Genomic DNA, 24833 nt, shown 5'->3' on the forward strand with positions numbered 1-24833 from the left:
TTTATGGGAGTGCCCGGAGGTGGAGGGGTTCTGGCGTGGTGTACATGAGGTGCTGCGACTGGTTACGCACGTGGCGCTGTTGCCTGAAGCGAGGAGATGCCTGTTGAATGTGTGGGAACCGACTGATTACTCGGCGCCGCAGACGTGGTGGGTGACTCTGGGATATATGATAGCCAAGCGTGATATTGCTCAACTGTGGGGATCCCAGAGGCCCCCGACGGTCTCGGCCTGGAAAGAGCACATGGACTGGTGCATGTTTCGAGAAAAGGTGGTGTATGTGGCGAGGGGTAAGCCTGCGACATGGGTGAAAGTATGGGGCCCCTGGAACGCCTACCGCGGGGGTATCTGTGCACCACCGTTGCTGCCTGATACCTCGCCCGCCCCATCCCCTTAGCCGGCTCATTCCCCCGATGCCGGGCATTGGGTTCCCCCAGTCCTCGCTCTGTTCTCTTCCCCCTCTTTAGACTTCTGTGGATAGTTGGGATCCCCCCTCTAGGGGAGCACGTGCTGCTATTTTCGATTGTGGGTTGCCTTGTGGGTGTGGTTTTCTTGTTGTTCTTAATTTAAAATGAAACCGCATAATGGGGTCTGGATGATGTGGCTTTTGACGTTGTTACCTACTGAGAAATGCTCCTCCGTAACACCACGTGTTCCATAAATGTATGTCGTATGTTCCTATCATTGCTAGCGGCCGGCCGGAAGGTTGTAGGCCCATACTTGTATACTCTTAAGACTTGTAATAAACGGTTTCAAAAAAAAAAAAAAAAAAAAGAATTGTGCCCTTCGCTACAGATTGAGCTACCGACAATTGGCCATATGCTGATAAACTGATGGCGGAACAGTAGTCACTCACCATTATCGGTGGTGGTACATTCATTCTATATGTGCCACATGTCCAACAGATCCTTCGACTGCGCTGGAGAAACCAAACCAAACTGTGCAGCAGTACCAATGGGATCATTTACGTTGAGTTTATTAAAGAAAGAATACAACTACAGAGCTGGACAGAAAAGCAAAACCTGGAAGCGGGGGAACAGCATTAGAGCGCTGTAAGGATAGTCATCCCTCCTGAGAGAATTGCTGTTTCCTGGAAGTCCGAGAGAACTGGGGAATGGAAGCTGAGAGAAAGAAATTGAAGGAAAAGTGTTTGAAAGTATTGATTTCGATGTTCATTTTAGGAGGTTGTGTCTTTCCTAGGAAGGAACTAAGAATTGAAGTTCTATTGTACGAGCCCCTCTCACAATCCATAAGAATTGCACAATGACTGGTCTGCACACAGGGCTGCCTTTTGCAATGTGACTTATGTACCAATCTGCTGCATCACGAAATGTATATTGACAGGAGACTGCAGCATCTACTGCCAAGGGAATATTAATATGAAGCAGGAGGTATTTTATGTGACATACTGCAAACGATTACGAACACAGAGATGGGGGCATGAAAGGTACAGCAGTCCTCCATCTCCGCATTCACAATAAATATTTCCAGGAGCCAGCGACATTAGGTGAGCCTGTAATGGTCCTCTGAGCTCTGTTTATTTACCCGAGGCCACCTACAATGATTCCCAAAACCATTGCAGTCCATAGGGAACAACAGTTTGGGAGTGGGTGGGTAACTGATAGATGTTTTGCAATTTCAATTCCAGTCACAAATCAGTGCTATATAATGTTGAGGCTGGCAAATATGAGCAGGGCATCTTTTTCATGCCCCTCCTATTTGCTCTTCGGTAAGGGCTGATAAAGCCTTTTTATGATTCAGATATAATTTTAGACTCACAAAATAGCTTTTGCACATTGCATAATGGTATTTTGTGGTCAAGGAACCTGCAGTTTTGCAAATCACAAGCGTTGTAATTGCAAAGTACCATTGTACATATGGCCTCGTATCTTACTAGTGCCTAGCCTTCATTGTACAACCGTACTCACCCTAGACCTTTCTGCCACATTTAACACAGATACCACACTCATTAAAACGTTCTAGAAGGCGACCAGCCCCTGAGGAAAAACTGTTCTTGTCTGAAATGCATCACGTTGTATCTACATCCCCAATTATGAAGTACAATCTTTTATCTACTATGCTATCAGACAGTCATCCAAAGCCTGTCGAGTGCAGCACATATTCAGTGCTTGATTTGAGCCTGTGGTGCTCAGCACCGGCACTTAATTGTTAACACTGGCACTGATGACAGTCTGCCACATGGTGGTGTGGATTGTCCACTTTAGAAACAAGCACAACAACAGTTGTTTAGTATTTCAATATACAGTAAAAAGTGATTATTAGCTGCTACCCAAACCATTCTAATAGCTTTAGGGGCCTGGAATAGTCTGTACTGTTACATTTGTACGAGTGTGATGGTTAGTAGTTGTTTTGGTACTGGCACTTGGAGTGCTGACAGGAGCAATGGGTGATGCAAGCGACAGTAGCCTAATGACAAGGGTCCTGGAACATATTATTTTACAAATTAAGCACTGCATGTATATTTGCCCTTTTAAAAGACTCAGCACTTGGATGATATTAATTGAAATGAAATTGAGATTTCTAAAGCGCATTTCTACCAGTAGGTGTCTAGGCGCTGAACTCCTAGCAGGTAGTAAAGGTTGTGAGTAAAACCATACATCACGTGAAGACCGAAAGAAAACAATGTAAGTGCTGTGCTACTTATTACACAACCATGCTTTGAGAGCCTTACAAAGCACAAGCACATTTTCTGTGGTTTTTAATTTAAGAGGCATCGAGTTCCAAAGTTTGGGGGTGGCCACTGCAAAACTCATGCCTCCCCAAATGGCTCTCTTGATTTTAGGTACGACCATATTGCCTGGGAGGAAGATCTTAAAATCCTGGGAGGGGTGTATCGTTGAAAGAGAAGTCTGATGGATTCTGGGCCATCAAGATGAAGGACCTTAAAAGCTATGCACAGAGACTTGAACATTACTCGCTTTCTCATCGGGAGCCAGTGAAGTAAGGAGAGAGATTGGGAGACCCACTGATGTTTTCGTATCCCTAGAAGCAATCTGGCGGCTGCATTTTGGACAATTTGCAGCTTATGCAGAGCCTTCATGTGGGCAGTCAGGAAAAGCCAATTACAGTAGTCTAGTTTTGAAAGAACTAGTGCAGTGATGACTGTTTTGAGATAGTCCAATGGAATGAAGGGAAAAACCTTCCTGAGCGATTCAAACATAAAAAAGCAGTAAGAAGTGATGGCATTAGCGTATCCTACAAAGGAAAGCTTTTCGCCGAATTGGACTCCTAGGTTTTTCACCTTGGGGACAGGAATTGCGAGCGCTCCCATTTCCAGAGGCCACCATTTGGGAGACCAAAACGAATGGAAATTCCCAAAAAGTAGCGCCTCGGTTTTGTCTGAGTTCAGTTTCAGCCAGTTGTTGGACATTCAGCTCCCGATCTGTAACATACAATTGAGAGAGCATTCTGCAGTTCTGTCAAGATCTTCTGTGACCGACACTATGATCAGGATGTCATCAGCATACGAGACAACTGAGAAACCAAAACTTTTTTTTTTGAGTTTAAAGAAAGTTTATTGAATATAAGCAATAGATACATCAATAATACAATCTAGCATATAGAAGCAATATCAAACAGAAACTAAACTATATATACTAAGGAAAGAGAAAAAGAAAAGAAGGGAGAAGAAGGGGGGAAGGAGAGAAAAAGAAAAATATGTGTAAATCCTATAACAATACCATAGAACAGTATTATACACCAAATATAACAGGTACATCGTAATGAACTCACTACCACGAATTCACTTATATATTGAGAGTATATATAAAATAGAACAACATTTAAGTTACCTTAATGGAATTAAACTTAATTTAAGGAGGCTTGGAAACTTCTTCTATGGCAGGAACATGGGATGGTAATGATTGAGCAGATAAATCTAAAAAACTGGTAACAGGAAGCCATAACAAGTCACGTTTAATAGCCAGAGTAATCGGGTAAACATAAGCTCTATCCAACCTATGATTATAACAAACGCCATACCACCAGGCTTGAAAAGAGACATTAGAAGCATTTTTCCACGACTTAGTGATCTGTTGAAAGGCAACAGCAATGAGTAAGTCAATAATAAGAGTATGAAGGGAAGTGGATGAAGGCCAAACTTCCGCAACACTACCTAGAAAAATGTGAGAGAAAGAAAAGGGGATATGTGTGTGAAATATTTTGTTAATTTGCTGCCAAACTTTAATCCAAAATTGATGAATGACTGGGCAAGTAAATAACATATGTTTAAGGTCTGCAACAGGAGCTGGGCATGACCAACAAGTAGAGGGAGAGAGAGGGTTAATCTGATGTAATTTGGCTGGAGTAATTAATAGCCTATTGTATATAAAAAATAATGTTTGTGTAGTATTTGCTGCCCTAGAAGATTTCCTTATCTTAATCCAAATGTTATCCCATACTGACGTGGAAAAGGAAGTGCTTAAGTCGGATTCCCAATTAGTTTCAACTGCAGATTTGTCTCGAGTCTGATTAGTATGTCTCAATTTATTGTAAATTTGAGAGGCTGAGGGGTTCGATTTCAAGAATGAAATCGTAACAGGAGAAGAAATGATCTGTGTGGAGGAAGCCAGAAGCTTATCATAGGAACTTTGGGCAGCTGAGGTCAATAATTTATATTTAGAAAGAAATGAGGAGGGAAGAGAGAAGCGTTGTTGCAATATATGGAAAGGAATGCAAGTATCGCCTATGAAAAGTTGATGAGTCCACTTAAGACCAAGATTGAACCATTCTCTCCAAAAAAGGGTCCGATTTTTGATCTTAATACGAGTATTATACCAAATCGGTGATTGTAAGAATTGGGTACGGTCATCTAAACCATCTAGTGTAAGAGGATGAAGAGTTTTACGAGTATGTTTAAGAATAGGAAGGGAGAATTTCTGAGGAGTATTCGATATGGATAAAAAATCATCAAATGCGACAGGGTGAATGAAAGAGGATTCAATATCTACCCACAGAGGCAATGATAACAAATCAGTCGTATTTTGAGATAGTAGGGAAGAGGAATTCTTAAGAAAGAAGGAAGTATGGTATAATGCAAAATCAGGGAAATTAACCCCACCCAAATTTTTAGGTTGCTTAAGTTTGGAAAAAGACATCCTAGATTTTTTGTTCTGCCACAAAAATTTTGATAAAATAGTATATATTTGTTTGTAACAGGATTTAGGGAAGTTAACTGGCAGATTAGATAAGAAAAATAAGATTATAGGGACCAACATCATTTTTATAGAATCCAATCTACCCCACCAAGATAAAAACAAGGGATGCCATCGTGTTGTGGAACTAATTAAAGTCGATTGGAGGTTTTTAAGATTGAGCGATACAGTTTCCTTAATAGAAGGGGTGAACCATAAACCTAAGTATTTAATTTTGGTAGAATTCCAGTGGAAAGAAGAAGATACAAAATCAGCATGAAAACAATATTTATTTAATGGAAGAATTTCACATTTATCCACATTAAGTTTATAACCTGAAACAGAAGAAAAAGAAGGAACTTCTGAAAGAAAAGCCGGTAGAGAGGTCTGAGGATTAGATAGAAATAAAAGAATATCATCAGCGTACGCCGAGATCTTTAAGTGTTTATCCCCATAAGGGAAGCCAGTAATATTTTCGTTCATCCGGATTTTAGATAAAAAGGGTTCTACCGTCAAAATAAATAAAAGGGGAGAAAGAGGACACCCTTGTCTGACACCACGGAGAAGTGGGAAAGAGGAAGAAACAAGGCCATTAGCTAAAATAAACGATCTCGGAAAAGAATAAAGTAAAGAAATATAGGATAAAAATTTAGGGCCAAAACCAAACCAAGTAAGAGTTGAAAATATAAACTGCCAATTAACCCTGTCAAAAGCTTTTTCAGCATCCAAAGCTACAGCTGCTAACGAAGAGTTATGGGATTGAGATTTACTAAGGACATTGAAAAAGAGGCGAGTGTTATCAGAGAGATGACGACCTTTAATGAAACCACATTGTTCTTTGCCAATTAAATGAGGTAAAATACTGTCCAAACAAAGCGCAAGGATCTTTGCAAAAATCTCATAATCTAGATTGATTAAAGAGATAGGTCTGTAGTTCTTACATAATGTGTGATCTTTACCCTCTTTTGGAAGAAGGCAAATCAAAGCTTCTTGAAAAGAACCTTCAGATTTTCGGGAAGATATAAAAAACAAGAATAAATTGAGTAATTTAGGGATAAGTAATTTGGAAAAGTGGGTATAAAATTCTATGGTAAAACCGTCAGGACCTGGCGCCTTTCCCTTTTTAAGTGACTGAATAGCAGTAAGAATATCTTTAATCTGAATATCAGAATCTAAAGCAGAGAAATCAACATCTAAAGAAGGAGGTGGAGGGATGGAAGCTAAATACTGATCAATGTCAGATAAAAGAGGAGTAGATTCAGGAGTATATAGGGATTTATAGAAATTAGAAAACTCCAAAAGAATGTCTTCATCCTTATGAAGCACGGCATTAGCAGAGGATACAATAGACTCGATTTTAGTACGTTCCTTTTTGATCTTGAGATATTTAGCAAGAAGGTTGCCAGATTTGTTCTGCGCACTATAAAATTTAGCACTAGACTTGAGTAAATATAAATTTGCAGAGTCAGTAGAAAGCTTATTGAAAGAGTTTAGCATTAATTAATTCTTTCAAGGTAGATTGACTTTTCGATGAGTAATAAAGATGTTCCAGTTTTTTGATTTGAGAAGTAAGTGCTTGAGAGGAAAGAAAAGCTGCACGTCTTTTTCGGCCAACAAAGGATATAATAAAATCTCTAGAAGCAGCTTTAAAGGAATCCCATACAAGTTGAGGAGATACTTGAGGGGAATCATTTTCTTTAAAGAATAAAGAAGCGAATTCGAGAAAGGCTGGCGGGAACTTAGGGTCTAAAAGAAGAGAGTTATTGAATCTCCAGCGTCTATTTCCTTTAATGGGAGGAAGTAAATCTAAATTCAAGGAAACTGGGGCATGATCAGAGAGAAGAATAGAGCCTATGTCCGAATGAGAAATGTGTTGAAGAAGAGCTTTAGAAATAAAAAGATAATCTATTCGGGATTGGGAGGAGTGAGCAGGTGAGTAATAAGTACATTCTTGTAGTGTGGGGTGACAAAGCCTCCAAGAGTCTACAAGAGCTCTTTGAGAAATAGCAGACATAAATTGAGAATGCATAGAGGACGGGACAAACCTGGAGCTGGAATTCCTGTCAATAAAGGGATCCACAATCATATTGCAATCCCCCCCAAAAATTAAATAATCATCAGTACATTGCATTAAACGGGAGAGAATTTGAGGCCAAAACAATTTATCTGGGGAAGTGGGGGCATAAACATTAAAAATGGTGAGAGGAATCTTGTTAATTAGCAAAGAGACCACAACCCATCTACCCTCAGAATCATTATCTTGACTTATAAGTTGAACATCTAAGCGCTTGTGACAGAGAATAGCAACGCCATTGCGTTTTCCGGAACCTGGTGATGCGAAAACATTGCCCACCCAACATCGTCTCAATTTAGTTACCTCAGTGTCCGGTATATGGATTTCTTGTAGAAGAACAATATCTCCTTTTAAGTTTGCAATATGAGACAAAACTCGTTGACGTTTGATAGGAGAACCCAAGCCTTTAACATTCCAAGATATAATGTTTAACGACATATTAGATCTTATTTAAACATATTCAGAACTGTTCGTAAAAGAATATATTGTGCATAAAGACAGAAGTAATCAAAAAACACATCAAAACATGAAAACAACTTCTTATTGTGGAAAAATAGCAGTGAGAAACAAAGAAGATCAGGAAACAGTGTAGAAAAAAGAGAATGAGGATAAGAGAAACATTGTAGACAGATGAGAAATATAAGAGGACAACCAGAGATAGAGAAGAACAGAGGAATGAGGAGAAAGGAGGGAAAGAGAGAAAAAGGTAGGGAACAGAAGAACAAATTAAAGCTAACAATTGATAAAACAGTACAATAACAGAAAAACGTACCACAAAAGAACAAGAGTAACGGGGTAGGTGGAGCCATATGGGGAGGGCCACACGCCAGACGGGAGGACGCAGGACGCGAAGTACACAGAGAAACACCATCCAGGCGAAACGTAGAATATTAAGTAGGGGGGTACGGAAACCACAACCTGGCAAAAAAGAAATAAAATAAGATAATAATTAATGTGAGAAGTGATAATGACAACAAAAACTTACGAAAATGACTGATACACACGAAGTGTACATTAACGGGTAAATACGCAACAAACACTACACGACATATCATGGTTTAGAGATATCCATGGAAATTCCTTTACAAGAGTCCAAAAATTGTTGCAGGACAGCTGGATCTTCATAGTTGGTGGTTCTGTTGTTAAGAGTCACTTTAAAAAGGCAGGGGTGGAATAAGCCATAACGGGCATTCAAACTGCGTAGAGCTGGTCTCATATCTAAAAACCTTTTTCGACGGTCAGCAGTTATTTTGGCATAATCCTGAGCGAAGAAGAGGTTGGAACCATTCCAGGAAATTTTTCCTCGTTGTTTGGCTGCTTGTAAAACCTTAAGTACATCCGTATACTCCAGAAAGTACAAAATTACTCCTCTGGGTTTTGTTGATGAAGATGAAGAACGGGGACTCTGGCCCAAACGGTGTGCACGCTGGATATTTAATGGAGGAGATTCCGGAAGGCCAAGAAGAGTCGGAAGAAATGACTGAAAATAGGATATGGCGTTAGAACCTTCAAGACCTTCAGCCAAACCATAAATGCGCAAGTTATTACGCCTATTACGATTTTCCAATTGTTCAACTTGTTGCTGAAGACGTTCAACATCTTTGTGGATAAGAGCAACCTTGTCAGCGAACTCCTGAAAAGCATCAACACGTTTCTCCAGACCCACCACCCGCTGTTCAGTGTGAGACCAGTTATCTTCTAATCTCAGCAAACGGGTGTTGTTTTCCTCCAAATAGGGTTTGAGGGCACGAATCTCCTCAAGAAGAAGTTCCATTGAAAGAGGTGTAGAAGAGCCAGTGGGAGATGGAGGATTCGCTTTCCCTCTTTTCCTAGGGGTGAGGGGAGCTGAAGATGGAATTTTAGACCCCTGTTTGGAGCCCAAACGAGTCGTAGACGAAGAGGAGCTTTTTATGGCCATAGAGTCACTGAGAGCTTCATCTGTAGTTTCTGGTAAAATAGTAAAAGGGTTGAAGTCCTCTAAAGAGGCACCAGCGGACTGTGGCACCTCTTTACGGCTGGTTCGAGATGCCACCATATTGTAAAGCTTGTTAGACGCAGAAATGCTGATGACGGCTTCAAAAGAGTCAGACCCAGAGAATATTGTAACACAAAGCAAGCTGGCAGAAGTACGGAATCTGGATAAAGCAGTCTTAACCCAGAAGTCCAGAACCAGACGTGGAGCAAAATAACTTGAAGTAAATAAATAGCACAGCTGGAATGTTCAAATATGAAGACCCAAGCATATCCTAACACAGGAAATCAATGAGGCATTAGAAAAATTCTGGTTAAGTAGCCATTTCAGGCGATAATACGCAACTTCTGAGGTAAAATATCAGGGAATGTGAAAACGCCTGAAAAATGAAAACAAAATGGCGGCCGCGAGTGCATTTCAGCCGTTTTGAGGAGAAAAAGCTGTTAGGAGCTCACCAAACGGTGGAAAAGATATTGCGTTGCATCAGGATACACTTCCGACGCTGATATATGCACTTTCCGTGCTCCAAAAAGGAGCGAAAATATCCTGGAGAGGGTGGACTGTGTCACGGTACTGCGGAGCTCCCGAAATCGGCGGCCATCACCGAAGACGCCGAAGCCACGCCCCCAGAAACCAAAACTTTTAATCGATGAAACTAGAGGGGTGACATACACATTAAAAAGAGTTGGGCTCAGTGCCGATGATCCCTGTGGTACACCACAGGGAAGAGTAAAAGATGTTGACCTGTAGCCGTTAGATTCCACAAACTGACCTCTGTCGGTGAGGAAGGATCTGTGGAGCTTAAGGGCAGTGTCCCTGACACCTAACTCAGACAGATGGTTATGAGGAGATCATGAATAACGGTGTTGAACGCTGCCGAGAGACCTAAAAAAATTAAGGCAGGGTTCCCTCCCTTGTCTAATGTAGTTCTTACATACTCTGAGTCTGTAATCAGGGCTGACTCCGTACTATGGTGGCTTCTAAAGCCAAACTGAGAGGAATCCAGCAGGTTATGTTTCTGGATGAATAGGGAAAGCTCAATGTTCATGGCCTTCTCTACCATATTGGCCAGAAAAGGAAGCCGCGTGATTTGCCTGTAGTTGCTGGGATTATCAGAGTCCAAGTTCGGCTTTTTTAGGACAGGGAGGAATGATGCTATTTTCCACCTTTTGGGAAAATAACCTAGAAGGAACATTTGATTAAAAACCAATAGATGGTGGCCGAGGACAATGTCAGAGGCTAGCTGTAGCACTCTGGGTGGGCAAGGATCAAACTGCGAGCCTGATTTGATTTGAGTGAACAAATCTGTTACTTGACCAATTGTAAGGGGAGAAAAAGCAGAAAAAATAGTATTCAAAGAATGAGGTGGGTCTGATGATTCAGTATCCAAATTGGCTGATTCACTAGTGTAGATCCAAAACTGGGAACCATCAGATATCACCGACTGTAAATTGTTAACCATGCAAGCTTCCTCAGAGCTTTGGTTTTCAGCAAAGACGGTAAAGATTACCTCTACTTTGTCTTTAAAGAATGTAGCTAGTTTGTAACAAAAAGAGGCATCCACCTTCGAGTTTATGGCCGGCGAAGGATTGCTCAGTTTGACCACTGTGGAAAACAGCTCTTTGGAAGTATTAATAGCTGGATTGATTTTATTTATGAAAAAGTTGGATTTGGCTTTAAACAAGAGTTTTTTGTATAGTAGCAGCTCTGCTCTTGTAGGTGAATTTGTCCTCAGCTCAATAGTTAGACCTCCACTTCCTCTCTAGCCTTCTGTAAGATTGTTTGGCCAGTCTGAGCTCTTCATCAAACCACGGTTCTGATGGTGTAGTCAATTTTTATTTCTGCGTTTGCGGGAGCTAAAATATCACTGGATGCACTGATCCATTGATGGTAATCGTTTGTAGCTGAGTCAAGATCAGAGGAGACTGGTATATTTGATTGAAATAAGACATTAGTAAGTTGGCCTTCCGATATTTTATGCCAGTGTTGGTAACTGGAGGTAGGCTGGGCCATGGGCTCACCGGAGCTGTGGCTCCCTAAGTTAAGTTGGAACATCACTGCCTTATGGTCTGACAAAGTAAGCAGTAAGGGGAAGGTGACCTGAATAAAAGGGCAGTCAGAGAAGATGCCATCAAGGGTATGACCTCCAGAGTGGGTGGGGTCATGAACTAATTGTGACAGGCCCAGAAAAGATAATGAAGCAATAAGGTCACAGTTATCGGGGTCCTCTATATTCTCCAAATTAAAATTAAAGTCACCAAGGATGGTGAAGTCAGAGGAGTTGGCTTTAATATCCCATGGAGTGTTATCCATGTTTAAAAAAAGATTTCTAGGGCCAGGGGGTCTATTGATAAGGACACCGTCAAAGGAGTAGTGGTGTTGAGAGACTAATTTTAAAAGCCAAGTCTTCACAACCAGGATGCAATAAGGGGTCGAAGCTAATCTTAAATTTGTCCTTAAAGAAAATAGCTTAACCGCCACCTCTATTCCCTACACTGGCCAGCCTGATTAGAGAATAGCCAGGGGGTGGCAGTAACCACGTCAGGGCCTGAGTCTGCATTTGCCCAAGTCTCAGTAACAGAGGCAATATCGATCTTAAAATAGTCTAAAGAAACAGCCATTTCCACAGCATTTTTTATAAGTGAGCGAGCATTCAGCAGCATACATTTTATTGTTTCTGCTATGCATTTGCGAGTTCTAGCCGGGTTGTTGCTAAGAGAGTTTATCTGGTGGCAGTTTAGTGTAAGAGAACAGACCGGACAAGTTTGGCTTGATGGTACATTCAGTGGGGACATCATAGGGCCTGTACAAAACCAAGCAGCTTAATTGAGTCTACGTAGCTCTCCGCTGGTATACCTATAACCATCGCGGGGTGGGATATGAATCCAGCAGGGGGGCTGGTGCTGAGCACGGTCGGAACACAGACGGGTGCAGATGGGTTTGCCTTTGGCCCGCCTTCAGTGCGCCAGTGGTGCGCCCGCTGCGCGCATCTGCAATGCAGATCCCATTAAGTAGGAGGAAGGGCAGGGCGGTCACAAGACTAGACCACCGACCCTCAGAAGATGGCGCCTATGTGCGTTTAAGCGTGCCCCAGCATGAGCGAGTGAGCAAGGCAACACCCTGAGGGTCAGGAGGCAGAAGCTGGAAGCCCAGCTCCAGTCAGTGACTGTAAATTTAAAAACAATTTAGCATCATTTAAACACAGTTTAAACACAATTTTAAAACCAGTAAAACCGATCAATGAGCAGCCAGAACACAGCTCTCCTGCACCATGCAACACGCAGCAGTGCAGGTGACTAAAGAACTGTAAAAATAATGAAGTAATGCCCACACGAGGCTGCGTTACCGATGCTAACCCCGAGGGAGTCTGCTGCGCGTCAGCGACGCGGCTCCCATTAATTAGGAGAAAGGGCCGGGCGGTTGCAAAACTAAACCGCCAACCCTCCTCAGATAGGGGCAGATCTATATTAGAGATGCGCCACTTTTACGCCGCCGTTGCGTCACTTTTGTGACGCAGCGGTGGTGTAAACCCTGCGCCACGTTGCGCCATATTTACATCGTGACGCATCTATGGAGATGCGTCACGATGTAAAGTCCTGCGCTACGTAAAACCTGCGTCAGGTTTCACGTGGGCGTGTCGACAGAGGGGGGGGCGTTTCCTCGCAGGAACGCCCCTGAAAAGTGACTCAGTCAAATCTATAAGATTTGACTGAGTCACTTTCCCAACGCTGATGCGCCAAAACCCTGCGCCTGCTTGAAGCAGGCGTAAGGCTTGACGCACCATGTTAGGGATAGGGTAGGTTGGAACAGTGCTGGAGTTGCGACGCAACTGAAGCACTGCGCCAACCTTACGCCATCGGATGCGTCACGCATCTGTTTATTCCTGTGCCATGATGCGCCGCATTGTAAATGCGGCGCATAATGTGTGGCGCAAGGGTAAACTTGCGTGACGCATCATTCCTGGCGCATCCTTGCTGATTTGCAGGGATGCGCCAGGAAACATAAATCTGCCCCATAGTGCCTATGCACGTCTAAGCATGCCCCAGGGTCAGCGAGTGACCAGGGCAACACCCTGATGGTCGGGATGCAGAAGCAGGAAGTCCAGCCCCAGTGAACAGGTAGGTGTGTTTGTACAATTTAAAAACAATTTAGCGCCATTTAAACACAGTTTAAATACAATGTTAAAAACAGTAAAACTGATTAATGAGCAGCCAGAACACAGCACTCCTGCACCCTGCAACACGCAGCAGTGCAGGAGACTAAAGGTCTGTAAAAACTATGAAGTAATGCCCACACGAGGCTGCGTTACCGATGGTAACCCTCAGGGAGTCCGCACTCTCAAGTTTCCTTGAATCAGACCTTATGCCCAAATATGAGATTAAATTGTCCTCAACTAGTGAAAGGATATATCTAACAACTTGTGTTTCTGGTGGTGAGGCTGATGTCAGATGCATGTGTGTACTTTCAAAAACAATGTATTAAGCTCTGTATCCCTTTGAAAGTTACGTGTACATGGTTGGACTGGACCAGTCTTTAAGTGAGACACAAAAAATACAGGAATATAGCCAAGTTATTATTGTTGCTTGTAGCACGTTTGCTTTTTCACCATGACCTCTCCTTGCCTTTTTCTTGACGGCAGGCTTTGATGGTATTATGTCTCCGTGTACGGTGACATTTCCAATAAACCTGTGCTTTTAAATTGATTACGTTGTATGTAAGCTTGCAGTACGATCATCATAGATTGGCACACAATTTGCAACAGTGGCATAACAGTTACAGGGCATCTATCTGCTGCAGTATCTATTTACACTATCCGCATACATCCTCAAAGTGTATGGCTTCAGAAAGAACCATGGTGCTATGGCTGAACTGGAGTTTTAAACTGCTGGTGTGTCACATGGCAAGGAAAAATGCTCTGCAATGTTGGAAAACCTACTTGTATATATTAGGTATGTTACTGCTAAAGTGTCTCTTGTTAGACCCAGTCGCAGATGAATGACTCGATGGTGGGGGGGGGGGGGTGGTCGTGCGGGGAAGGGGAAGCTCGCAGGTAGGGGGGTTTAATTTAATAATTACAAAAATATATAACTAAACTTACTTTTCCGCCGGCCGGGTCCCGCGTCTTCCTCTGCTCCCCTGCTCTCCAGGAACAGGAAGCAGAAGCAGGCAGCCAGGCTCCCTCCCTCCCCTAAGTCAATCACAACGCTGATTGGTCGGGATGCCGCCCAGCCAGGGGATATGAGGAGGCCATTTTCTCCATGTAGGCTGCTTTGCAGACTGCATGGCTGCTTTGCAGACTGCATGGAGAAGGGCAGAGTGCGCATGACTGGTTTGGGTGGCCCTGGGGGCCGACCGAACAGACTTTGCGGACTCGGGAGTGGCCAGGCACGCCACTCCTTCCCTGTCCTGCTCTCAGAGCAGCCCCGCCCACACCAAACATAAAATGCTAATAACTTAGAGTTATTACCATTTTATGTTTATGCTTCTCGCACTGCGAGAAAGCAGTGGGGCGATGCTCCTGCGCCCAAGTGGAGAGCCGCCCCTGCTAAGACCACCTCCCTCACCCTAATGCCACCCCAACCTCCCGGGCTGAGCACTTGATAATATTAAAGTGGGTAATGCTAAATAGGAAAACTATGGCCTCACAATGAAAAGTTACAAAGAGCTGTTTGTTACTGTGTAGTAGATATACATGTGTTTTCCGTGAACAATCCAGGCTTTGAATAAAAACATCTCTTTTGTACCTTGACCTGGGAATTTTTGCTTCTTGTAGCTGGAACCTCTGTTGAATATTTTATCTGAATGTTGGACTGGCTCTTTTCTCCTTCTTGTTTCTTTAGGAGGAGAATGTTGTTTGCCATTCTCATCATTTATTCTCTGCATCTTCAATCAAGATTCTTGAGATTGCCTGGAGTTTTTTTCCCCTTCAGGGTTTTTCCCCCAATTTGAGACCCTCTTAAGGAGTCAAACGAAACCTGTAAGATATTGGTGTACTGATTGAGGGGGTGAAACCCTTTTCAAGCAGTAACCACAACTCTTCTTTTGGATGAAGTCACAAGCAAACCCTAAATTAACCTGTGATCAGACCTCTGGTAGCTTGGCACATAGCAGTCAGACTTAACTCAGGGGCAATGTTTAAGATATTTGTGCAATACTTCAAGCAGTAGCACAGTGACCACACACCACAAAAGGAGCCCACAACAGAGTTAGAAAAATAACATAATTAGCAAAAAATAAAACTAGAACAAAATGATGAAAATCCAACTAGTAGAACCAGAGATATTCAATGTCAAAGATTTTAGTACAAAATTGCGCCATAAGGCTGTGGATATATGGTTGCGCCAGATTGGGACAAAGTCACGAGTGCAGGCCGAACATGATAGAGTGTAGACCAGCTATATGGACCCAGTTTGCCCGCTGAACAAAATACCTTCAGGAGCATTGCGAGAATCTGCATTGAAGATGTGTTGAGCAACCAAAGCAATGCGTCAGTTCCGAGATGCAACGAGGCTGCAGGGTGAGGTAGGGTTGTGTCATCATCATCGATGGTTCCATCGTCGAGGACGTGCAATGTGAAGTCTGGAGTCAGGGATGTGTTGTGTAGTCGGGGTGATGCATCAGTTCTGAGGAGCTGCAAAGCTGCAGTGAGGATTACAGCGTCATCATCCAGGCTGCCGCAGACGAGGGATGCACTGGCCTGCCCCGAGAATGCAGTGTGCAGCGGCTGTTCCGATGCAGTGACGGGCTGCAATGCAAGTTCTGATCTATTCAGCAGCAGTGATGCGTCGGTTCTGCTCTGCATTACACCGTGTAGCAGAGGAGATGCGTTGGTTCTGCAAGATCCACAGAGACTGACAGAGCACCTTGGGCCCACATTTGAGGGTCTAGGACTAGGTTGGCATCCCTTGGGAGGGTAGACCCACAGACGGCAGAGACTAGGTGCAGGTGAAAGTTTGTTGGAGTCTTCTGTCCCTGAGGCTCAAGTCAGCAGGCCAGCCAACTAGCCCTTGAAGTCCCTCTCGGGTTCTGGGTTCAAATTAAGTTGGTCCAGTCCTTCTCACCCAGGCACGAGTGCAGCAGCACAGCAAAGCAGCAGCACAGCAATGCAGAAGGGGCGGTTTCTCCATTAGGGCTCAGGGGCTGCACCCCTCTAAAATTCTTACACATTTACAAAAAACATATCAAATAGATCGATTTATTTAGAGATACAATCGTGTCTCTAAATAATCAATGTATTTAAATCTGGGCTGGTCTGTCTGTTTCAGGCTGCCGGCCCACCTCGCTTTGAGGCAGGAGATGGAAGCCATGCAGTAAATCAACTTTTGGAACTGTGATGCAAGGCGCAGGGCTTTCTGTTTTTAAGCCCTTCATTGCATTGTAGTATGGGGCTGTATGCAATGTGTAGGCCAGTGACGCAATCAGTGTCACGGTTTCAGGCTTCGGAGACTTCATCCCTGCATTATTTCAGACGTTCATCAATCAAAGGTATAGATCCCACCCATTCGTCAGACGTGAGTGTGGATGCACGCATGTCTGATCGGGTGCCTTGTTCTTGCTAATGGTAAGTGTTTGCAAGCTATTGTTGTGTTATGTATATTGTGCTGAGACCCCTTATTATGCTAACCTCCCCCACAGTAACACCCCAGGCCCTCGCTCCAGATTGCTTGCTCCGTTAGAAGTGGACCTTCTGTATTTGTTCCCCAGCGAAATGGATCCAAATAACGAGCAGGGTTCTTCTTCCCTTGCGAAGTTGATCCAAATAGCAGAGTCAAGCAGGACGAGAAATATGTGCTTACAGTGGACAGTTCTCTGATGTATGACATTAAAATTGGTTGTCTTCTTGCCCCTAAGTTAACACTGATGGCAAAAACATGGATTAACTTGCAAACAATGAATGTTAAAAATGTTAATGGAATGCATTTCAGCGATTTAGTTCCTCTCTTATTTCACATACCTTACTTAATCTTGCATTCCCCAAGAGTTAGCTATTGTATAATTTTGTTGTTTATCTGTATTTTTTCTTGTGCATGGTTTGAAGCTTGAGGCGAACAAAGCAAACACAAGTTGATGGACAGAGCGCTGAGACTTTTCACACACTCACCCCCAGTCACAGATCTGGGTTAAATCCATCATCATTCTTTAGCTCACTTCGCCACCCCAGTTCACACCCAAACATATGCAAATCAGTCATGACCCTCTTCGTCATGGGAAAAGTCCAGCCGGAACTGCCTAGCCAGGTCTTTCCTGAACTGTAAAAAAGCATCCTGGGACCGGTTTCAGGGTAACACTCCTAAACAGCCAGGCTAGCTTTAATCCACTGGCAAAGGGAGCAAGGGACACACATCTGGGCATACCCTGCCAACTTAGGGCGAACAAAGCAAACAAGTAGATGATGTCAGTTTGGGCTGGACTGTTCCCACAGGGAACAGGGTCGAGACTGATTTGCATATGGCTGGGTCTCAACTGGAAAGGCATGGAGAGAAAAAAGACAATGGATTTAGGCCCTGATCTCTGTTCTGGGGTGAATGTTTGACATTGTACAACATTCTTTTTGCATTTGTCAGCCCGAGTGGGACGGGTATGCCCAAACGTGGGTCTTGTGTTCTCCATGTGATGCCACTGGAGTCAAGCTAGCCTGGCTGATGAGGGGTGATGCCCTGAAACTGGCACCAGGATGCTTGTTTCCAGTACAGGGAGAATCTGGCCTGGCAGTTCGGGCTGAACTGTTCCCATGGGGAAGGGTCAAGACTGGTTTGCATATGGCTGGGTCTGAAATGGAAAGGCATTGGGAGCAAAAAAACAATGGAATTAGACCCAGATAGGAGGAGGGTGGGTGCACACTGCTTCACATCCCAGCACTCAGTTTGCCCCGATGCATCATAGTAAATGCAGTGCATGATAACACTTCAGTGTCAGGCTTTAGTTTTTCACATTGTTGGTGCAGCCAATGCTGTGTATCTCAAGACACATGTTTCAGGATAGTTGTCCTTCTTCAGTAGGGAGCAACACATTCTTTTTGGGGGTGCTGGAAATGCTGCCTAAAGTTTTCTTGGGTCTCTGTACCACTCACTGGGTGCAGGTGCATCAACCAGAGCTCAAATTAGGTCCAGATCTCTGTACTGGGGTGAATGTTTAACATTGTTCAGCATTCTGTCCATCAATTGTTCTTTTTGCATTTGTCACCCCCTAGTGTGACGGGTATGCCCAGACGTGCTCTCAATGCCACTGGAGATAAGCTAGCCTGGCTGATGAGGGGTGAAGCACCGAAAAAGGGTCCCAGGATGCTTGTTTCTAGTCCAGAGAGGACCTGGCCTGGCAGTTCGGCTGGACTGTTCCCATAGGTAAAAGGGTCAAAACTGATTTGCGTATGGCTGGGTCTCAACTGGAAAGGCATAAGGAGCAAAAACAATGGATTTAGGCCCAGATCTCTGTACTGGAGTGAACATTTGACATTAAGCAGCATTCTGTCTATCAATTGTTGTTTTTGCATTTGCCACCCCAGTGGGACAGTATGCCCAGACGTGGGTCCTGTGCTCTCCATGCCACTAGAGTCAAGCTGGACCGGCTGATGATGGGTGATGCCCCAAAACTGGTCCTAGGGTACTTCTTTCCAGTCAAGGGAGGACCTGGCCTGGAATTTCGGGCTGGACTGTTCCCATGAGGAACAGGGTCAAGACTGATTTGTATATGGCTGGGTTTCAACTGGAAAGGCATGGGGAGCAAACAAAAGATGTATTTAGGCCCAAATCTCTGTACTGGGGTGAATGTTTGACATTGTGCAGCATTCTGTCCATCATTTGTTCTTTTTTGCATTTGTCACCCCGAGTGGAACAGGTATGCCCAGACGTGTGTCCTGTGCTCTCCATGCCACTGGAGTCAAGCTAGCCTGGCTGATGAGGGGTGATGCCCCGAAACTGGTACCATGATGCTTGTTTCCAGTACAGGGAGAATCTGGCCTGGCAGTTCGGGCTGAACTGTTCCCATGGGGAAGGGTCAAGACTGGTTTGTATATGGCTGGGTCTGAAATGGAAAGGCATTGGGAGCAAAAAAACAATGGAATTAGACCCAGATAGGAGGAGGGTGGGTGCAAACTGCCTCACATCCCAGCACTCAGTTTGCCCCGATGCATCATAGTAAATGCAGTGCATGATAACACTTCAGTGTCAGGCTTTAGTTTTTCACATTGTTGGTGCAGCCAATGCTGTGTATCTCAAGACACGTGTTTCAGGATAGTTGTCCTTCTTCAGTAGGGAGCAACACATTCTTTTTGGGGGAGCTGGAAATGCTGCCCAAAGTTTTCTTGGGTCTCTGTACCACTCAATAGGTGCAGGTGCATCAACCAGAGCTCGAATTAGGTCCAGATCTCTGTACTGGAGTGAATGTTTAACATTGTTCAGCATTCTGTCCATCAATTGGTCTTTTTGCATTTGTCACCCCCTAGTGTGACGGATATGCCCAGACGTGCTCTCAATGCCACTGGAGTTAAGCTAGCCTGGCTGATGAGGGCTGAAGCCCCGAAAAAGGGTCCCAGGAGACTTGTTTCCAATCCAGGGAGGAACTAGCCTGGCTGTTCGGCCTGGACTATTCCCAAGGGGGAACAGGGTCAAGACTGATTTGCATATGGCTGGGTCTCAACTGGAAAGGCATGGGGAGCAAAAACAATGGATTGAGGCCCAGATCTCTGTGTTCTGGGGTGAATGTTTTACATAGTGCAGCATTCTGTTCATCAATTGTTCTTTTTGCATTTGTTACCATGTGTGGGCCGGGTATGCCCAGACATGGGTCATGTGCTCTCCATGCCACTGGAGTCAAGCTAACCTGCCTGATGAGAGGTGATGACCCAAAAGCGGTCCCAGGGTGCCTGTTTGCAGTCCAAGGAGGACCTGGCCACAGTTTGGACTCGACTGTTCCCATGGGAACAGGGCAAGACTTATTTGCTTATGGCTGGGTCTCTACTGGAAAGGCATGGGGAGCAAAAAACGATGTATTTAGACCCAGATCTCTGTACTGGGGTGAATGGTTTACATAGTGCAGTATTCTGTTAATCAATTGTTCTTTTTGCATTTGTCACCACGTGTGGGACGAGTATGCCCAGACGTGTGTCCCGTGCTCTCTATGCCACTGGAGTCAAGCTAGCCTGGCTGATGAGGGGTGATGCCCCGAAACTGGTCCCAGGATGCTTGTTTCCAGTCCAGGGAGGATCTGGCCTGGCAGTTCGGGCTGAACTGTTCCCATGGGGAAGGGTCAAGACTGATTTGCATATGGCTGGGTCCGAAATGGAAAGGCCTTGGGAGCAAAAAAACAATGGAATTAGGCCCAGATAGGAGGAGGATGGACGTACACTGCCTCACATCCCAGCACTCAGTTTGCCCCAATGCATCATAGTAAATGCAGTGCATGATAACACTTACTTCAGTGTCAGGCTTTAGTTTTTCATCATTGTTGGTGCAGCCAGTGCTGTATATCTCCAGACACGTGTTTCAGGATAGTTGTCCTTCTTTAATAGAGAGCAACCCATTCTTTTTGGGGGTGCTGGAAATGCTGCCCAAAGTCTCTCAGGTCTCTGTACCACTCGCTGGGCGCAGGTGCATCAACCAGAGCTCGTCAGCTCATTAGCTCAAGGGAGCCTTTTCAAACAGGAGGAGGTTGTGCGCACACTGCCTCACATCCCAGAAGTCAGTTTGCCCCGATGCATCATAGTAAATGCAGTGCGTGATAACACTTACTTCAGTGTCAGGCGTTAATTTTTCACCATTGTTGATGCAGCCAGTGCTTTGCATCTCAAGACACCTGTTTCAGGATAGTTGTCCTTCCTCAGTAGGGAGCAACACATTCTTTTTGGGGGTGCTGGAAATGCTGACCAAAGTCTTCTCAGGTCTCTGGACCACTGACTGGGTGCATGAGCATCAACCAGAGCTCACATTAGGCCCAGATCTCTGTACTGGGGTGAATGTTTAACATTGTTCAGCATTCTGTCCATCAGTTGTTCTTTTTGCATTTGTCACCCCCTAGTGTGACGGGTATGCCCAGATGTTGGTCCCGTGCTCTCAATGTCACTGGAGTTAAGCTAGCCTGGCTGATGAGGGGTGAATCCCCGAAAAAGGGTCCCAGGAGGCTTGTTTCCAGTCCAGGGAGGCCATGACCTGGCTGTTTAGGCTGGACTATTCCCAAGGGGAACAGGGTCAAGACTGATTTGCATATGGCTGCGTCTCAACTGTAAAGGCATGGGGGGCATGATCTCTGTACTGGAGTGAATGTTTTACATAGTGCAGCATTCTGTTCATCAATTGTTCTTTTTGCACTTTTCACCATGTGTGGGCCGGGTGTGCCCAGACATGGGTTCTGTGCTCTCCATGCCACTGTAATAAAGCTAACCTGGCTGATGAGAGGTGATGACCCAAAAGCGGTCCCATGGTGCTTGTTTGCAGTCCAAGGAGGACATGGCTGCAGTTTGGGCTGGACTGTTTCCATGGGGAACAGGGTCAAGACTGATTTGCATATGGCTGGGTCTCACCTGGAAAGGCATGGAGAGCAAAAAAACAATGGATTTAGGCCCTGATCTCTGTACTGGGGTGAATGTTTGACATTGTGCAACATTCTATCCATCATTTGTTCTTTTTGCATTTGTCACCCCGAGTGGGACGGGTATGCCCAAACATGTGTCTTGTGCTCTCCATGCCACTGGAGTCAAGCTAGTGTGGTTGATGAGGGGTGATCTCCTGAAACTGGTCCCAGGATGCTTGTTTCCAGTCCGGGGAGGACCTGGCCTGGCAGTTCAGGCTGGGCTGTTCCCATGGTGAACAGGGTCAAGACTGATTTGCAGATGGCTGGGTCTCAACTGGAAAGGCATGCGGAGCAAAAACAATATGGCCCAGATCTCTGTACTGGCATGAATGTTTGACATTGTACAGTATTCTGTCCATCAATTGTTTTTTTTACTGAGAGGCTTGAGCCATGCCAGGTAAAACAGAGTGTGTCAGTGGGTTAGCCTCTCTGCATAGCACACAGAACAATGACTCACATAGAGAGGCGCCAGATTGGAAGCCGGGAGACGGCATGTACCAAGGTGCATCCCTGCCATACACACAGGAATCTTGATGAGATTTGCTCACCCCTAAGCCTATGGGGATCCAATGACGAACAGGTCAATATCCATACCAGGAATCTATATGGTCATATATGATGAATTTCGGCATGCTTCAGGCTTTAATACTTTAAAAGACAACAATTATGCCCCAATGAAGTCCACAGTAGTCGATGAAACTCGTTTCCTTTTCTGTGTGATTCCTATGAAAAATAAAGTTTACCTTGGATGCCAAATGAAAAGAATAGACTACCTTTGTGTGGAATTTTGATTGTGTGGTGCACTTCACATTTACTTGTTCACATAGAACAATATTTATGTATTCCATTTGCAACTGAAATTCTATGGCTATGTGTGTGTGAAGGGGGTACACAGATGTCAAAATATTTTCAAGGCAAAAGTAAGAGAAATTCAAGTGCTTAAATATGAGGGAGTGCAGTGCATGTTTGGAGGTGGTGAAGTGATGGAGAGGCGAGGAAGTGCATTTGGGAAAAAGTGAAAAGAGGATGTAAAGAGGAAAGAGAGATGGTTGAAGATGTGCAGATGGTCTACATATGCAGAAAAAAAAGGATACATATCAACATAAAGCACACATAACTGATGGCCAAAACTCATTCCACAGGCCTCAATGCTGTTTAATTCACAGACTCAAAGTTTCAGAATCAAAACATTTCCAATGTTAATTATTTATAACAAATTGTTGTTACACATTTATCTTAAACAGCTAACACCCATTGACAAAGCCAATCATACTGACAGGCTTTAGGGTTATGCCAGTTGTTGTGCCATTTAGCTGTATACAATTACTTCTCAGAGAGAAACCAAAATACTGGTCAGGTGGCACACTATGGGAATCACAGAATATTTATTTGATATGTTCCATTATAGAGAGCCCCCACTTTTTTCATCCCGCTTGAAGACCTGTCTGCACATATTTCTATATGACTGGTTGCAGCCAGCAGCTATGGGTGCTTCTCGAAGTCTGGTTAGGGCATATTTTTCCAAAGATAATGCTGCATGCAGTGCAAGACACAGGGCAAGCATGCATTTTAAAGGGTTAAAGTTGCCATGCTGTACACTTTACACATTACAGTAACTGTTGAACATATTAATACAGGAAGATATGGGGCAGTTTTTAATGTGTTTAATATTTCAAGACTATACATTCCCACTGCTTTATGAGCCTTGCTTTTTCGCTACATTTCTTTACTTTAAAATGCACCATTTGCCAATCTTTCTTTCCTTTTTTTCTTGTGAGAGGGACTCACCCTGGGCCCCAGGTTTGTCCATTGAACTTGTTCACATCGCTCGCTATATAAAAGTTATGCTCAACATTTACGGCTCACCCCTTTCAAATGTCACCAGCCGCCACTGCAATGCAGTAGGCCAACAGAGTGCAGTCCAACAGAGTGGCAGTCCTTCTGCTACACAGCAGTCCTTCTTCCTGGCAAAGTATCCATAGGTCCAGAAGTGTACTGAAGAGTTGAGACTGAGGTCCAGTATTTATACCCATTTGTGCATTTGAAGTCAAGGAGAAGCTTCTAGAGGTTACCTTTTGAAGTCCTCAGGCATCCTCCCTTCCCTGTCCTAGCTCCAGACTAACTACAGGGTGTATGCAGCCCTTTGTATGGAGGCAGGAAATAGCCTTTTCAAGTGTAAGTGGGGCTGTGCCCAGCTCCTCCCTCCCACTCTGCCAGTAATGAATCATCCAGGCACACCTAAACTTTCCTATTGTGCGTGGCTGTCTAGGAGGTTTACACAAAGCTCAACTGACAGCTACACCCAGTCATGTGATCCAGGTACAGGCTGCGGGCACTAAATGTGCAAAGCAGGAAAATGGCAACTTTTAAAAACTGGCATTTTCAAAATTGTAATTAAAAATCCGAATTCACCATAAGTTAGGATTTTTCTTTACAATTCCAAAGACACTGAAGGAACTGGTTGCCTGGTCCCATTTGGAAAATTCAGCTTATTAAATGTGATAGTTTTTTCTCTACCAGGACATGTAAAACCTTAAAGTATATGTCCTGCCTTTTAAATACACTGCACCCTGCCCATAGGTCTTTCCAGGGCCTACCCTACAGGTGATTTATATGTATAAAAAGGGAAGGTTTAGACCTGGCAAAAGATTTATTTTAGCAGGTTGACATGGAAGTTTCAACCTGCACGCACAGGAGACAATGGCACGTCTGAGACATGTTTTAAAGGGGTACTTAAGTGGGTGGCACAATTAGTGCTGCAGGCCCACTTATAGCATTTAATTTACAGGCCTTGGATACATGAAGTGCCACTTTAGTAGGGTCTTACAGATAAATTAAATATGCCAATTGGGGATAAGCCAGTCTTACCATGTTTTAAGTAGTGCTCATATGCAATTCAGCACTGGTTAGCAGTGGTAAGGTGTGCAGAGTCCTAAGGCTAGCAAAACAAGATCAGCAAAAGAATGAAGGAGGAAGGCAAAATGTTGGGGGAAAGACCACCTAAGGCGGAAAGGTCCAACAATACTTTTCACTTTTACTATTCTGTGCAAGGTGGCCGCATGGCTACTGAGAG

Source organism: Triturus cristatus, chromosome 7 (genome assembly GCF_964204655.1).
Source record: "Triturus cristatus chromosome 7, aTriCri1.1, whole genome shotgun sequence".
Classification (NCBI taxonomy): Eukaryota; Metazoa; Chordata; class Amphibia; order Caudata; family Salamandridae; genus Triturus; species Triturus cristatus.